General features: G+C 39.3%; 1 protein-coding gene across 1 annotated transcript in view; it reads left to right on the plus strand.

The window, feature by feature from the left end:
* Positions 1-15098, plus strand: part of LOC135219960 (uncharacterized) — a 292444-nt gene that overhangs the window by 218170 nt on the left and 59176 nt on the right. The gene's annotated exons all lie outside the window — the stretch shown is intronic.

Here is a 15098-nt window from a genome sequence, read left to right on the forward strand (position 1 = left end):
TTCAAATCCTTTCATTCACGGGCGAAAAAAACAAAAGAAGTGAAGTGCAAGCTTAGCATTCGAACTTCGACGCCAAAGTTCAAGGGTGTAAAAACGGCACAAGAGCAGTGATTCACTGTGAAATTGGGACACAATATTATGATCTGTCGAAAGAGCGATCAATCAAAAAAGGGTTATAGGGGTTCGGTTAATACTTTCTTTGATATTTAATATCGGTTGACTGACAGTTTGATAAGTCATTATGGATCAGACTCAGAGAGAGAGAGAGAGAGAGAGAGAGAAGAGAGAGAGAGAGAGAGAGAGAGAGAGAGAGAGAGTCTTCCTATTCGGCAAATTGTGAGCCATGCGTGCATAATTGAGTAATTATTTTATGATGGCATTGTGTTCATTGTCAGGATACACTGAATATTCCATACATTAGTCTCACTTGCAACTGTTTATAGAGAAGACAATGGAGGATGTTTGGGGACCATCACTGAACGCTGGTGTTATAGCCTTCAATTCATCTGGGATCGCCTGATAAAGCATAGCCTTCAAATTTGGGATTTTGCTAGGTAGCGACCCCTAGGGTTTTAACCCGGTATGTATATACCAGGATCCATACACTCTTTGTATGGATCCTGGTATATACCCACCTTTGAGGCGTGTTTAGTACACTACCCAAGAAAGACCCCAGATTTCTTAAACATCAGGTGACTAGAGAGTAACGAACTGACCTTCTTCATGTCGCTCTTCTTTCTTCTTCTTATTTATCAGTTTTCCTAAGGATTATCTACCATTCTTGTCTACCTACTCATTCATGTAACTGGTCATTTGTATTCCATTTACTCCTCCAAACACATTCATTCTCTCAGTTACGTAAATATTGTAATTTTGTAATTTTTTTAAAATATATGTAATTCATGCAATTATATGTAATTGCATATGAGTGAAGATTTGAATTTGAACAAATATACATATATTATAGATATATATATATATTTATATGTATAACTGAATCACGAAAGTTAGGAACGTGATAAATCCATAAATAAAGATATATGCCACGAAGGAAAAATAAACGAATGAGTAACTGCTCAGTAAAGGACGTGGAAACGTCGAAAGGTCTCGCAGTTACTCATTCGTTTATTTTTCCTTCGTGGCATATATCTTTATTTATATACTAGATTCATATGTTGATATATCTTTATTTATATACTAGATTTATATGTTGATATATCTTTATTTTATCGGCTTTAGCCTTCATTGGTGTGACAATAGGCCAACCAGTTAGTCAAACTGGCGAAGGACAAACGGTGAATTTGAATAGACTGGCTGAGGCTTTCGTTTTTTTTTTTTTAGGCATAATGGATTTTCCTTTCTCTCTCATTTGTTGCGCATAATAAGCTTTTGTAACGGGACATGGACGCAGTCCTCCGCCACTCTCAGCGATAGGCAGAAGATTTTCATAGGCTGTTAATCTTATGCTTTTCAGTCGAAGTTTTGGTTAGGATATGATTTGAGCTTTTCATATACTTAACGTTTTTGCTTATCTTCTAAGGGGTATATTTACTCTCTTATATGTGCTTGATTAATCATTCCATAATTGGAAATGGTCAGTAAGCCTACTCACGCTGATATGATCTTATTTCATCGAGTCATTCATTCCGCTTTGGCGTCGACAGCTAGTGGAATCTACTACAGTAGATTCAACCGTGCATCTGATGTCTAGGCCAGTCCCTTACGACGCTCCCGATTGGCTGTTGATAAGCCAATCACAGGGCGGGAAGCTCTCAGTCTCTCGAGAGAGTTCACATAGGTAGCATAGATGTTCCACCTCTCCTGAGGGATACTTTTGAAAGACGTATCCCTCGAGAGAGACTGAGAGTTTCCAGCCCTGTAACTGGCTTATCAACAGCCAATGAGGAGCGTCGTAAGGGACGGGCCTAGACATCAGATGCACGGGTGATGATGTGTGAATCTTGTATCGTACTTCGCATGATGACTTTTTCCTTAGTTTGTTTGTACTTTCACTCGCATCTCGAAACTTTCCATGTTTTGCTGGGATAACTTAATCATCACTCTCTCATTTCAAGGCCACCAGTTGCTCCTCCGTTCATTTGAAGACACATTCGACACTATTTGCTTTTTTCTCTGTTAAGTTTTTGTCAGGGGTCTGTCTGGAAGTGCTCGACATATATGGTTGCAACGTTAATATATATATATATATATATATATATATATATATATATATATATAATATATATATATATATATAAATTATATTCATGATTCAGAGGCTTTCTGTCCGGAATTAGCTTTTGGTATTTATGTGTTTTTTATGGCATTTACCATTAAGGATGATGTAGAATGAACTGAATAAGAAAAGTTAAAGGAATTAAAATGGAGGATAAGAAACAGTAGCAATGTGGATGTAAAATCTTGGATCTAGGAAGTCCGGGGAGTTTACGGGGGGTGGTGGTGTGGGGGCGGGGGTGGTCATCCGAGGTTATACGGCTGTGCGACGAGGCCAGAGAAGAGCCCTGACCGACTGTGACCCTCCTCCTCTTGCATTAAACCATCTGTGGCACTGAGGTAGCCACCTGTGTGCTCCTGTAGGCGCAGCAGATGGGCCCTACGCCCTGGGGAACTGTCCAAGGGCCCCTTTATGGCAACGAAGACTATGTGACCCATTATGAAGGAAATGAGATCAAGATTACCCAGGGTATTTGGCGGTACAATATAACAGACGGCGGGCAGGGGCATCGTTAAGCAATAAACTCTCCTTCCCCAATGCCCTCTCCTTGCTCCCACCCCTCCCCCAGCAATCCCCACCCCCGTCCCAAGGAAGGCTACCTGTTTGGTGAGTCATTGAAGGTTGAACCACCCCTACCCTTCATACCCTTTATACCCGTCCAACAAACCTCCGCAAATCCCGTCGGCCCTCAGGTGGAAGGGGTACTTGGGGTGTTTTTTCTCTCTCTCTCTCTCTCTCTCTCTCTCTCTCTCTCTCTCTCTCTCTCTCTCAATTGCTAAGGTACTTCTGGTGTCCCCTTATCCAATAACAATCACAGGCGTGAAGAAAAATGTAAATACTGTATGGATAGGATATCGTTTGGTTTTGTAGTGTTGGCATCGGTTTTGAAAGACTGAGCAACAATATTTACAATATTTAATTTATACAAGCGAATGTTCGCTGTCCAAATTTGCCTGATTTTTGCTAATTTTTTGTATCCTTAATTTGTCGAAGCTCAACATAGAAATAATCTTTCTTTTATCTCTGCTAATTTGGGCTGCTGTCATGACCTTGCTTGATGATCGAGCTTATATTTTCTGCTGTCTTTTAGCGATAATTTTTGCCAACTAGCCTATGGTGCTTTCCCATAGAAGAACAAAATCGTTATGATGCATGTATGTACGTGCACCGTCAATTTGACGCAAAGTTTGATGTGAATATGCTCCAAAGATGCCATATAGATATAATAAGCTCGTGTGTCGTCGCCAGAGGTCGTGTTAAGCCTTTCGGTTAAAACGCTTTCTTTTTTGAGATTTTAAGCGTATTTGTAAGCTCAGTTTCCAGCTGATGCCTCTGCATTTCAACTGGGTGACTTCGATAATGTCGTCGTCGTCAAACTATCATTATCAGGTGTTATGAGGCGCGGTGATTGTCTGTTGATATTCAAGGTTAATAAACCTTTTGTTTGTGTCTGGTGTGAACGAAATCCTATGGAATTCCTTACCTATATTGCTAAGTTTCGTTGGACCAGAACAAGCGACGTTACCCACCCATGTGGAAGGATTGCTTACTTACATAGAAATATGGAATTAAAAAAAAAAAATAAACATTGATACTTAGGCTTAAAATTTGCATTTGGGCGGGTGTGCTCTTGACTGTGTGCTTGGACGTCTGTGGAAAGCAATGCTTTCGTTTCTAAGTTCACCTGGCAGGCATTATTTCTTGCTCGTCTGTGGAAAGCAGTGCTTCACGAAAGTTCTACTGGGTAAGACAGAGTTGGGCATTGCTGCCCAGATCTATGCCTAAGAAATAAGTGTACGGTTCTCCTGATTTTAGGAGAAGAAGACACTGCTAGTTCGAAACTCAGGTTGAATCATTCAAGAAACTCTGAGGAGTACACAGTTCTACTTGCCACTAGTTAGGAGTACACAGTTCTACTTACCACTAGTTAGGAGTACACAGTTCTACTTACCACCAGTTAATACTGTGAAGTACTCGGCAAACTGGTTAATTTTTGAGGTTGTAATTTCAACGCAGAACCTCTTGCAACGTAAAGCTTTCAAGGCCTTGTGGAAGTAGTGAATCTGGTGATTATCGTACATATGACTGTTGTTCGTTATTCCATTTGCGAATTTATCTTCTCTGTCTTTTTTAAATTTATTTACAGGCTTAGTATTGTTTAGCAGCTGATGCCATTCTCTGTAAATGTTATGCGTTTTGATAAATGAACCTTCTTTAAAGGCTCTGTTCGATTTTATGCAGCTATCATTGTCAGTAATACGAGAGAGAGAGAGAGAGAGAGAGAGAGAGAGAGAGAGAGAGAGAGAGAGAGAGCATATCCCACCTCATAAAAATAGCTTCTCAAAAGGCTTTCAAGTGAGGTTACCTTTTCTGTCGTCTATCGTGACGTCACTTGCCCGAGTAAACAAACGAGAAAAGGGTTACTGACGTCATCATTTGCTCGAAATGCGAAACTGTCTGAAGTGGCTTCGTTGCCGTTGTTGTCTTTGGCTAAATTCGGGGTCTGATTTCACGACGAAGTTATATTCAGACTTTCGAGGGGATGCAAGACGAAAATCGAGATGCGTTGACATTAGACGAGACTTCTGAACATAGAGATAGTCATTATTATTATTATTATTATTATTATTATTATTATTATTTTTTTTTTTTTTTTTTTTTTTTTTTTTTTTTTTTTTTTTTTTTTTTTTTTTTTTTTTTTTTTTTTTTTTTTTTTTTGCTCTATCACAGTCCTCCAATTCGACTGGGTATAATTATAGTGTGGGGTGGCCGGGTTGCATCCTGCCTCCTTAGGAGGTCCATCACTTTTCTTACTATGTGTGCCGTTTCTAGGATCACACTCTTCTGCATGAGTCCTCGGAGCTACTTCAGCCTCTAGTTTTTCTAGATTCCTTTTCAGGGATCTTGGGATCGTGCCTAGTGTCTAATGATTATGGGTACGAAGTTTCCACGGCATATCCCATATCCTTCTTATTTCTATTTTCAGATCTTGATACTTATCCATTTTTTTTCCCTTTTTTCCTCTTTCTCTTTCAACTCTGGTGTCCCATGGTATAGTTCGACATCAAATGAGTGATACTTTCTTCTTGACTTTGTCAATCAACGTCACGTCTGGTCTGTTTGCACGTATCACCCTATCCGTTCTGATACCATAGTCCCCAGAGGATCTTTGCCTGATCGTTTTCTATCACTCCCTCAGGTTGGTGCTCGTACCACTTATTACTGCAAGGTAGCTGATGTTTCTTGCACAGGCTCCATGGAGGGCTTTTGCCACTGAATCATGCCTCTTTTTGTACTGGTTCTGTGCAAGTGCCGAGCATTGCTTGCTATGTGGTTTATGGTTTCATTTTTCGTATTGCACTTCCTACATATGGGAGAGATGTTATTCGTCTATTCGTTAATTTGAATATCTGGTTCTTAGGGCCTGATCTTGTGCGCTGTTTTATCATTCCTTCAGTTTCCTTCTTTAGCTCTCCCCTCTGTAGCCATTGCCATGTGTCATCGCTGGCTAGTTCTTTAGTCTGTCTCATTGTATTGTCCGTGCATTGGTTTGTTGTGCCAGTCCTCTGTTCTGTCTGTCATTCTTCCCTGTCTCTGTATATTTCTGGGCCTTCGTCTACTTTTTTATATTAGTCCTTCTTCCCATGCACTCTTTAGCCACTCGTCTTCACTGGTTTTCCAGATATTGCCCCAGTGCTCTGTTCTCAATGTTGACACAGTCCTCTATACTTAGTAGTCCTCTCCCTCCTTCCTTTCTTTGTGTTATGTATAGTCTGTCCGTATTTGCTCTTGGGTGTAGTGCTTTGTGTATTGTCATATGTTTCCTGGTTTTCTGATCTATGCTGCGGAGTTCTGCCTTCGTCCATTCGACTATTCCTGCGCTGTATCTGATTACTGGCACTGCCCACGTGTTTATGGCTTTTATCATATTTCCTCCATTGAGTTTTGACTTGAGTATCGCCTTGAGTCTCTGCATGTATTCTTTCCTGATCGTGTCCTTCATCTCTTTGGTGTTTTTTTATATCCCTCCTTCCATTATTCCAGGTATTTGTATCCTGTCTTCATCTATGTGTTTGATGTTGCTCCCATCTGGTAAAGCTTTATCCCTTCAGTTCTCGTTACTTGGTGCCTTTTTGTATGTTGACTAAGGCCGCCATTTTTCTATTCCAAACTCCATCCTGATGTCCCCAGATACAATCCTTACAGTCTGGATTAGGGTATCCATTTCCTTGATGCTCTTACCATACAGCTTGATGTCGTCCATGAACATCAGATGGTTGATTCTGTTGCCTCTTTTCTTGAGTTGGTACCCGGCATCCATCTTCTGTAGTACTTTTGTCATGGGAATCATGGCTACTACGAAGAGTAGTGGGACAGTGAGTCGCCCTGGAAGATCCTCTCCTGATATTAACCTCTGCTAGTCTTATTCCAGAGCTTGTAAGTATTGTATTCCAGTTGCGCATTGTATTTTTGAGGAAGCTGATGGTGTTTTCCTCTGCCCCATATATTTTCAGGCATTCTATCAGCCATGTGTGTGGTATCATGTCGAAGGCTTTCTTATAGTCTATCCATGCCGTACTTAGGGTTGGTTTTCCTTCTTCCTCCTACTGTTTCTTCATTACCATTTTGTCTATCAGGAGCTGGTCCTTTGTGCCCCATACACTTCCTTCTGCAGCCTTTTCTGTTGGTTGGGGATGGTGTTTGTCTCCTCTAGGTAGTTGTATAGCCTTTCACTGATGATACCTGTTAGTAACTTCCACATTATTGGTAGGCAGGTGATAGGCCTGTAGTTACTGGCTATATTTCCCCTTACTCTTGTCTTTTTTTGTACTAAGGATGTTCTTCACTGTGGTCATCCATTTTGGGTGCTTGGTGATTTGTGATACAATGCTGGAGCTGTTCTGCTATTCGTGGATGTAGGGCCTTGAAGATTTTGAGCCAGTATCCATGGACTTCATCGGGACCTGGGGCTTTCCAGTTTGGCATTTTCTTTAGTTGGTGTCTGACTGTGTCTGTCGTGATCTCTGTGAATCTTTGTTTTATTCTCCCTGTTTCTTCCTCCTTGACTTCCTGGAGCCATGTTGCATGTTTGTTGTGTGATACCGGGTTGCTCCATATGTTTTCCAGAGTCTCTTACTTGGTTCGGCTTCAGGAATTTCTGGGTGGGTTGCTCTTCCCCTCTTAGTTGGCTGTATAGTCTTTTCTGGTTGGTTCCGAATAGTTTGTTCTGATGGTATCCCTTATTCCTGTTCATGTACCGTTGGATCTTATGTGCTTTGGCCTTAAGCCTCTGTTTTACATCTTCTATTGTGTTGTTTTTAGTCCCCTCTCGTGTACTTTGTATTTCTCGTTGAGTTCCTCCCTTGTTTTCTTGCTTCTTAGCTTTTTTTTCTGCCATCTCTTTCAGTTTACTCAAGTCAGATCTCATCACCATGATTTGCTTTTCCAGGCGCCTTTTCCAAGGAGGGTTGCTGTGTTTCTGTTCTGTTGGTTGGTTGTGTTGGTGGCGTTGGTGTTCGTGATCCCCATCAGTTCTGCTACTAATCTTGCTCCTGCATATACCCAAGTTATTTGTTTCTGTGATACTGGTGGTGTGTATTATGCCCATTATTTCATTGACCCTCACTTGTTTTCTCCCTTAATTTCTTGGTGTTGTAGACTTTCATGGAGGGGATCTTTGTTCTCCTCGTATCTGGCTCCATCCATTGTCTAATCTTTTCTACCATTCCCGTAACCTATTCGTTTATTCCCCCTATTAGTTATTATTATTATTATTATTATTATTATTATATTATTATTATTAGGATTATTATTTATTATTAGCCATACAAAAATCTTCTTTCAGTTTTTCTTCTGAAGATTGGAAAAAGAAACCCACAAAATCACGTTTGTAACTTGTTTACTTCTAAGTATTTACAGTTTTAAGTAAAACTAAATGTAAAATACTTAGAAGTAAACAAGTTACAAAGTGATTTTGGGGTTGTGGGTTTCTTTTTCAATTATTATTATTATTATTATTATTTATTTATATATTATTATAATAATAATAATAATAATAATAATAAATTAATTGGGAAAAAGAAACCCACAAAATCACTTTGTAACTTGTACTTCTAAGTATTTACATTTAGTAAAAAACTAAATGTAAATACTTAGAAGTAAACAAAAGTTACAAAGTGATTTTGGGGGTGGGTGGGTTTCTTTTTTTTCAATTATTATTATTATTTATTATTTATTATTATTATTATTATTATATTATTATTATTATTATTGGGGGAGGAAGAAGGGCCTCTTTCAAGCATGTTTTGTTGAAAAAGATGTCTGAGCTGTTCTAAGTTGATTATATATTGGGTTTTTCCAATTTTTCTTCCACGTCAACACTATTCAATGTTGGCCAATTATTGACCAGTATTGACGTGCAAGAATGACGAATTATGAGAGAAATTAAAAAAAAATTCTATATAAGATTAATTCGCATAACGCAGACATCCCCTTCAACAATTTATTATCATTGCACAATATACGACTCGGAGTTTTATTGTTATTGGTCGTGTAATTCGCCTTTTATTTCCCTTTGGCTTAACTTCTGAGTCTAAGCGTCGAAATTTCCAACTCACTTTGAAATATCTGGGGTAAACTGAATGATCAAAGAGCCATCGTTGTCCCTGAACTCCCTCCCGGGTCTGCGGCGTGTGTTGTATAGCCAGACGGACGATCATGGCTAACTTTAACCCTAAATAAAATAAAAAGTACTGAGGCTAGAGGGTTGCAGTTTGGTACGTTTGATGACTGGGGGTTGGATGATCAACATAACAATTTGCAGCCTTCCAGTCTCTGTCGTTTTTAAGATCTGAGGGCGCACAGAAAAAGTGGAGACGGACAAACAACAAATAACAGATTTTTTTTTTTTTTTTAACAAAACTGTGTAGCGTTCCCGAAAAATTTTGGGTAGTATGTGACCAGGTGAGAGCTCTATTAGGTCCACTTGGGTCAGTTGTTTATCATCACTTTTTTTTATCTTTATCAATATTCTTACAAATAAAAAATGATTGTACCGCCTCATGTTTTAAATATCCGTAATAAAACTAATTGTATGAATATACCAGGACCAATACAGCAATTCTGCAAAATCTATTATTATTGTCATTTAAGAAAAAAACCTGTTATAGATAGTATTTTTTTAAATCTTCTATTACTAATGCCATATTTAAAAAACCTGATATTCACAGCAATTTTTAAAATCTGTTATCATTGATAGAAATGAAAATATGTTAACCAAAACTTTCAACGGACGCAAAGCCCCTGTGAGGCACAACAGAAAGGATGAGCGAAGAAGTTGAAATATTAAAACAAATGAGAGATGTGTTAAAGAATTTCGTAGAACCATTCATATATATGTATTTGTGTGTATGTGTGCGTAGAGAGAGAGAGAGAGAGAGAGAGAGAGAGAGAGAGAGAGAGAGAGAGAGAGAGAGAGAGAGAGAGAGAGAGAGAGAGAGGGGCCAACTGCATATTCATTGGATTCTGTCAGCCACCCTGTTGTGTTGATACCAGAGAAGCAACAAACCCTTTTGCTGAAAGCGACCGGTTTTGGCCTCGGCCCGTTTCGTGGTCGTTCGGAAGACATCAGTCGACTTAATGATGTCCTTATAGAGGAACCAGTGATATAACAAAGGCCATTGTGTGTGTGTGTGTGTTTGTATTTCTTTTCTATGACATTTTGTAATTTTGGGGTCTTTTTTTCTCTCTCTCTCAGCATATCTTATTCTAACAAAAAAGATGCTGCGCTCCCAAACACTATTCTCGATCTCTCTTCACTTTTCACTATTAAATCAGACGTCTAATTTGAATTTATCAATCGCATCTTAATGTTTCCTCATATCTTATTTATCCCTCAATTATAGTTTCTGTTTGTCGTTCGTTTTCCTATATTTTCAATGACTCCTTTTCTGAAGCTCCCTGCAAATGCATCGCTACCTTTTCGGCATTCACAAAATGTTATAGGCTCCAGTTTCATTTGAATCTATTCAGAGACAAATCTAGGTAAAGTTTAAATACTTGGGATCTACTTTAAACCAAGAGGGAGGATGTGAGGCTGAAGTTGACAGTAGGATAAAAGCTACATGGGGGAAGTGGAGGAAGGTAGCTGGAGTACTATGTGATAAGAAAATGCCAATGAAGCTTAAAGTCAAGATATTTAACACAGTGATAAGACCAGTGTTAATGTATGGAGTGGAAACATGGGCTCTAAGAAGTAAAGAGGAGGTAAAGCTTGAGAGAACAGAGATGAGAATGCTGAGGTGGTTTATGGGAATATCGCTGCTGGAGAGATTGGAAAACGATGAAATAAGAATGAAATAAGAAGGACAGGCTTAGTAAAGATTAGAGAGGTGATAAGAGAGTCACGATTCATATGGTATGGGCGTGTGTTGAGGATGGATGAGGAGGAGAGAGTGAAGAGGACTTGGGAGGAACCTGTTAGAGGAAGAAAATCGAGAGGAAGGCAGAGAATTAGATCGCGAGATAAAGGGAGGGAAGATATTGAGAGAAGAGGTTTGGAGGAGGATGATGCCTTTGATAGAAGGCAGTGGAGGAGAAGACGCATCAGGCAACCGACCCTTTAATGTAGGGATAACGGTTGTGAAAGAAGAGGAGAGACAAATCTAGTTATTTCTGTCTGGTGTATGTATGCTTTCATTTCGAGACCATAGAGAACACCAACCATGGCGTCGCGGCCATTGCCATAGTGGCCCTGATGGCGCGCTCCAGGAAGTGGCGCTGTATTCTTTCTTTTTTTTATCCACGACTTCCCTTCGTCTCTGCCAGTGTCATCTCCTTTTGCCATAGGTATTCTTATCGTTATTTAAGTGTGCTTTTTAATCCGGGGACATTGTAACGTATTGTCTCGGCCGACCACCTTAGGTTTAAGAACGTACTTGTGCTTTTAGGAGTGACGTGTATTGAAGTGAGATAGAATAAAGAATGACGAGAGGATACTGGATTTAAGGAAGAGTGTCCGACTTGCTTTTGGGGTCTTGCAGTCTTTTTTACATATTTTATGAGACGTCCTTTTTTTCAATTAGTTATTGGTGTCAAGTGATCATTCTCATTACCTTCGATTGTTCGAGAATCGTCGAGTCCCTCACAGGTGGCAGACATGACAATCGACACAGGCAAAGAACCCGATCAGTAGCTTTCGGTTAAGGATTGAATTTGACCTTTTATATGACCTCACTAATATTTCGATGCTTGCGTAATGGAGGCATTTATATATTCAGCGAATTAGAAGAAAATGGGAAGGCAGTTACACAAAACGTCCAATGGGGCGATCGGTATGGTCTTGGCCTGCCACCTCGGTGGCCGCGAGTTCGTTCCTCGGGCATTCCATTGAGGTGTGAAAGATGTGTATTTCTGGTGAAAGAAGTTCACTCTCGACGTGGTTCGGAAGTCACGTAAAGCCGTTGGTCCCGTTGCTGAATAACCACTCGTTCCATGCAACGTAAAAACACCATACAAACAAACAAACAAACAAAAACAAACAGAAAGACGGAACAAATGACATGAAATCAGAACCAACTGAAAACGAATGAGGATAAATCCAAAATGCTGAATAACCGTAGGAAAGAAATCGAATACATGGCAACCCTGAAACCAGTCAAATAAAAGCAAAAAAAGGGAATGAAAGACTAAAATGAGAAAAAAAAATGGATGAAGTCACGACCGAGTTTTGATTCAGAATATGATACTCGTTGGGCGAAGGTCAGCGCCTCTAGGGCGTGAGGATTCCGTCATCCTCGGCGCCTATACGTGGGCGTCCCGAGGTGAGGTCAGGGCGAGTTACAAAGTTCTATGGGAGGGGGAGGAGCCTGTGAGGGGGAAGGTGGAGGAATAAGAAGAGCGATATTGAAAGACTTATAATAATAAACAACAATCATTATTATTATTATTATTACAAGCTTGATGGGGAGCTACACTATGCTGGAACCCGGCGCTGCCTTTCATTTCTCCCCTACCTGCCCTGCCCTGCTCTGCCCTCACCCGGGGTGGACAAACAGGTTTGAAGGAGGGTAGTTATGTCATGTCTCCCCTACCCTCCCGATCACCTACCTGCCCTTGCCTCACCTGGGGCGGACAAACAGGTTTGCAGGAGGAAGATGGATGTGTCCTGCCTCCCCTACCTTCCTGATCCTCTACTTATCCCGCACCCAACAAGGGAGATCCACTCAGGCTTTATTATTATTATTATTATTATTATTCAAAACTACATGCAGAGCTATCAAGAGATGCCATTTCTTTTCTTCAGAAAAGCTCTATGTATAATTTGTAACTAACAAACTTCTAGAAGGATTTTATTCCTCCTTTGAGTATGTGTGTATAATTCAATTGTTGTTGTTCGTGACAAATGGAAATTGTTATTTTTAGTTTTCTTTTCTTGAATGCGGTCAGCTAACTTTTAGGTGAACCTATAAACATTTCTCAATATTTTTCATTTGAAAAGTTTCACGATGCTCTTGTCGTTGACTCCTTTTCTGAATGCTGCTTTGTTTGGTATCTGATCCTCATCGTTAAACATTCTGTAAATTCTATGACCTTAAGCCCAAAACAATGATGACCCATCATCTCAAAAATCTTTTCCTTTTATAATGCTGGTATCCAGAAGCTCCATAGTGCATACAGACAATTCCTTGTGAATGAATCCCCATCGCATTGCACTACTAGGTGTCGTATTCCTTGAAAGGATCCCACCAGGGATAGCACCCTCCATCCCATTATATACGCAAGTTAACGATAAACAAGTCTGAGATTAAGTTAAGGATAGCAACATCATATGATGGCAATGCCCATGCAACGCTTGCAATGGAATCTTGGCGTTTCCATGCAAAGACCTTGTAAAGAGACAATTTATATAAAACTGAGCAGGGTTAAAGACGCAGGGTGGAAGGTGTATGAGAGGGTTAAATAAAATGTGAGGATGGGTTCATGGACTTAGCAGGGGGCCTATGTCAGCATAGAATGGCAGTTGTTGAGAGATTCAAGTTCTTATGGTTGAAGCAAAGTGTTTGAGTAATTACAGACATGAGGGTACCTGGCATGAGGTAGGAGGGTGTGCTGTATGTGGTCAGAAACGTGCAAAATTTTGGGATACGAAATGAGTCTGGAAAGGAGTGTGAAGAGGAAAAAGTTGGGAATAGATGTAAGGAGACGTGGAGTGTTGGGGGTATATGAAAACTAGATAGATGGGGCATAATTCGTGAGTAAATGTAATGGACCACGCAGTGTTGACAGAAGAGTCAAGTCATAGAGTAACTAAGAAGGTTCGTGCAAAAGATTGGCAAGAGACTTGGACTATGTGGAGGCCAAGGTGACAATGTATGAAGGGATTTATTTATGGAAGTGAAGTGTGGATGCTGAACGCAAATGAGGGAAAAAAGCCGTAGCTACTGAGATCATTGCTGGTGAAGTACTTGAAAGGAGTACAGAGAATAGGGTAGGAGACGCGATAGATGAAGAATACCCGGACATAATTCATGTAGTAAAAATAAAGAACAATTACTCGTGAAAAGCATAGAGCTGGCGGGTGATAGGAGGATAGAAGAAGAGGACCTGGAGACTGTATGAGAGATGAAATAGAGGAGGTATTTGATAGGAGGGATCGAATGATAGATAGCTAAATGCCGCTATGTATATAGGTGTTGTGACATGCTGTTGATGAGCCTTCATAGTTTTCCTGAGCAACATATATGAGTATATATAGTGTTTGTGTGTCTGTATATATGATTTTCACACATATCGAGTTAGATTTGTCACTACTTAGAAAGGGAGGTCCTATATCAATTATGTTTTACAATTAGGAAGTTTAAAAAACCAGGTTCCTCTGGGTCAGGGCAGCTTTGTTTTCGCTATAAAGGCAATTCTGGTTCGCCTTGACTGCTTATTTTCAAAAATAATTTTATAAAATCGCTTTGATGGGCCATCATATCTGTGGTCGTAGAAAAATCCTATTCAACTAGCTGCTTTGTTTTTTATTTTGGAATTTCAATGCTTTTACGATGATCGCCGCTTATTAGATATATTAGAGTGATATTTTGTGAAATTTAGATCACGATCCACCGGTTGATTTGATGGTCATGTTCATGTTATACTGGTCTGCATCATTAACCAAAGTCAAGAATTTGAAATGATTTTTTTTTTTTTTTTTTTTTTTTTTTTTTTTTTTTTTTTTTGTAAGCCCTGAGAATCGACCCCATTCTTGGTGGCGGCTTCATGAAAAGTTTAGAATGGAAATAACATTATAGGTTTATGCCCAAAGGTACAATATGGCAATGATTGCGGTTCTTTCTCTCTTTCTATCCTTGTTTCTGGGAATTTTTTTATTAACATTTTTTTTTTTTTTTTTTTTTTACAGAATTTTCGAACTGAAGCGGAAGGTCAGGAAGTTCATTTTTTTCTTGTTAGTTTTTTTTTTTTTTTTTTTTAACTTACACTTACTAACAGTAGTTTGGAGGAGGTCATATGCATTAGCGAAATCTTCTGAATATTTGTTCTATTTAGGGATTTTGTAGAAAGTCTGGGATTTCTGCAAATGACATGAACTCTTCTAAAAAAAAAAAAAAAAAAAAAAAAAAAAACAAAAAAAAAAAAAAAAAGTTTAGAAATCTACAAGTATCACAAACCCGATTTCCTCTCTCCGATGTTAGTTTTATTTTGTGTTCTGAAGTGACTTAAGAAGTGCAATGATTTAAGCAATTGCGAAGTGAAGGAAGGAAGAAAGAGTATTGAAGTGGAACTCATTGGAAAAGAAGGCGCCATCGTGTCCCTGGCGAATTTCATTATTATTATTATTTTTGTTCCTTTTTCGAAT

The sequence above is a fragment of the Macrobrachium nipponense genome, chromosome 1 (assembly GCF_015104395.2).
Source record: "Macrobrachium nipponense isolate FS-2020 chromosome 1, ASM1510439v2, whole genome shotgun sequence".
Taxonomy (NCBI): domain Eukaryota; kingdom Metazoa; phylum Arthropoda; class Malacostraca; order Decapoda; family Palaemonidae; genus Macrobrachium; species Macrobrachium nipponense.